Here is a 3,150-nt window from a genome sequence, read left to right on the forward strand (position 1 = left end):
ATCTTTTATAGTGAATGACTATTATATATGGATGTTGTTATAGAGAGGTCTGTATGTACTTCCTTGGAACGAAAATTTTACGATCAGAATAGTATATATAATTATATATATCGTTTTACTGCATTGGAGGATTAGAGAAGGTGAAGGGGAGATAACCTTAGAATTAGACTGTAAAACATAGTGGTTACTAGCTGCGTATTCATAATTACCAACTATACATGTTCCATTAATTGCAACCTTTTGTATTTTTCCAAATATTTAGGAGACAATGTTCTTAACAAAATAGTACAAGAAATGCCCTAAACATATTTAAAACTTAAAAAGACAAAAGTATATATTTAGCCCGTGGACATGTAATAGTAGCACGTAATAATGTGTATGAATATATATTGCATGTAATAAAGATTGTCAGTTTTTGTAAGTTCAGAAAGTTGATAGAAGTTAATCTTTCTTTCTTTTATACCTAATGTGTATGCAAATATATATGCCTGTAATAAAGTTGTCTGTTTTTGTGAATTCAGAAAGTTGATAGAAGTTAATCTTTCTTTCTTTTATACCTAATGTGTATGATAATATATATATATATATATATATATATATATATATATATATATATATATATATATGTATGTATGCCTGTAATAATGATTTGTTAGGGTCAAGCACCGGTCAGTTGGTGGGAGTTGAGAGAAGTCAAATATAAGTATCTATTTTCCAATAGCATTTAGTCACATGTGCCAACTTGGATCCTTCTTTTATACTCAGACTTCGAATTAGATTTCTCATCACTAAAAAAACGAAAGTGTTGGACGTACAAAAAAGACCTTATTCTCACTCTCTTTATCCTTTAGTTTTCGATCCTTCTTCTCTTTCTCATGGATCTCATTTCAATTTTGTTTTATGGTTTTCCTCTCTTTTATCTCCTCTTCTTGATATGGAAGATTATAGATCGAAAGACACACCAAAATTGTTACATTTTGGACTACGAATGTCACAAGCCAACCGATGATCGAATGCTTACCACAGGATTTTCGGGTAAAATTATTAGGAGAAACAAACATCTTGGCTTAAATGAGTACAAGTTTCTCTTAAAAGCAATTGTGAGCTCAGGCATTGGTGAACAAACATATGCACCAAGAAATGTCTTTTATGGTCGTGAAGCATGTCCTACATATGAAGATGGTATTTTGGAAATGGAAGAATTTTTCCATGATAGTATTGACAAGGTATTGAAAAGAAATGGAATTTCCCCTACTGAAATCGATGTTCTCGTGGTGAATATATCCATGTTAACTTGTATGCCTTCTTTAGCTGCTCGAATAATCAATTATTACAAGATGAGTGAAGATATCAAGGTGTATAATATCACTGGGATGGGATGCAGTGCTAGTCTCATATCGATAAATATCGTGGAAAATATTTTCAAGAATGACAAGAACAAGATTGCACTTATGGTAACATCTGAGTCCTTGAGTCCAAATTGGTACACATGGGAATAATAGATCTATGATTCTTGCTAATTGTTTGTTTAGGTCAGGGGGATGTGCAGTTCTTTTGACAAACAAAGTGGCTTTGAAAAATAAGGCGATGTTCAAGTTGAAAAACCTAGTTAGAACACATCATGGTGCAAAAGATGAAGCTTATGATAGTTGCATACAAAAAGAAGATGATCAAGGTCACATAGGTTTTCACCTTGATAAAACATTACCAAAGGCCGCGACAAAGGCACTAGTCGATAATTTGAAAACAATTGCACCCTTAATTCTTCCAGTGAGAGAGTTACTTCGATTTGCAATTGTGTCACTTGTTATAAAAATGAATTGGGGTTCATCAAAAGGAGGAGCTAGGCCAGTGATCAATTTCAAAACAGGTGTGGATCATATTTGCCTTCATACAGGAGGAAAAGCTGTGATTAATGGAGTTGGGACAAATTTGAATCTAAGTGAGTATGATTTAGAGCCAGCAAGAATGACTTTACATAGATTTGGTAACACTTCAGCAAGTAGTCTTTGGTATGTATTGGGTTATATGGAGGCTAAAAAAAGATTAAAGAAAGGTGATAAAGTGCTAATGATTAGCTTTGGAGCAGGGTTTAAGTGTAATAGTTGTTTGTGGGAAGTGTTAAGAGATTTGGGAGATGAAAATGTTTGGAAAAATTGCATTGATAATTATTCACAGAGAAATACAGCCAATCCATTTTTGGAGAAGTTTGGGTGGATTTAAGATGAAGATCATTTCCTGATGACTTTGTTTTCCCTTGAGCTTTCATTTTCTAAATTTGTTGTCTTTTTGTTGGAGTTGATATCTCAAACCGTCACTCAATTAATGGATATTGTTCAAGAAAATTATTTTTCTTTGTTATGCAACAATAAGGTTATTTATTTTTGTATTCATCTACGTACAAACTACAAAGATACTCAACACATTTAGGTGGAATTTTTTTATTTATGATTGTTTTAGTTGATGTGGCAGTTTTTTTTAACTCAACCGTTTGAAAAATAAAAAACATTATAGATTAAAACTATTTTACTGACCCACCCTATGACCCAACCTGCTAGACTTTATTTTTAACACAACAGAACCCCATTCACTTGAACAAAATAAACAATAGGCTCTCCTTCTCTCCCTCTCAAGGCGATTTAGTGATTTTTCTCAGCGCAGTCAGCTTTTTAATTTTGAATTTGGAATCTATAGTGGATTGAGGAGAAACCAAGGAATCTCCACCAAAAAAAAAAACAATTACAGAAAAAAGATACTATAAATTTTTAGCGTCGCTTAGCGACATTTTTTAAAATGACCTTAGTGCCCGTCGGGCATAACTTCTAATTATAATATGTACATAAGTTAGTTTTTTTTATGAGGCAACAGTTCGTGACATTTCTAGAATTTACATACAATGCATATAGTATATTGTGTGAGAGGTTGGCAATTGTGGACTTAGGAGAGGAAGAGGCATACCTAAAATGTATTGTGGAGAGGTAATTAGGTATGACATGGTATATCTTTAATTTACAGAGGACATGACCTTTGATAGGAGCATAGGCGTATGCAGAACTTTTTATAAGCGGTGTTGTAGTTACATAAAAAAAAATATTACTCAATATCATTTTTTCACAAGTTGAAAGTCTTGGACCAATGGTATAGTTGATA

General features: G+C 32.7%; 1 pseudogene; it reads left to right on the forward strand.

Annotated features, from left to right (window-relative positions):
* The first annotated feature begins 694 nt into the window (after window positions 1–694).
* On the forward strand, window positions 695–2,354 carry LOC104094102 (3-ketoacyl-CoA synthase 3-like; annotated as a pseudogene).
* Window positions 2,355–3,150: the final 796 nt, after the last annotated feature.

The sequence above is a fragment of the Nicotiana tomentosiformis genome, chromosome 11 (assembly GCF_000390325.3).
Source record: "Nicotiana tomentosiformis chromosome 11, ASM39032v3, whole genome shotgun sequence".
Lineage (NCBI taxonomy): Eukaryota > Viridiplantae > Streptophyta > Magnoliopsida > Solanales > Solanaceae > Nicotiana > Nicotiana tomentosiformis.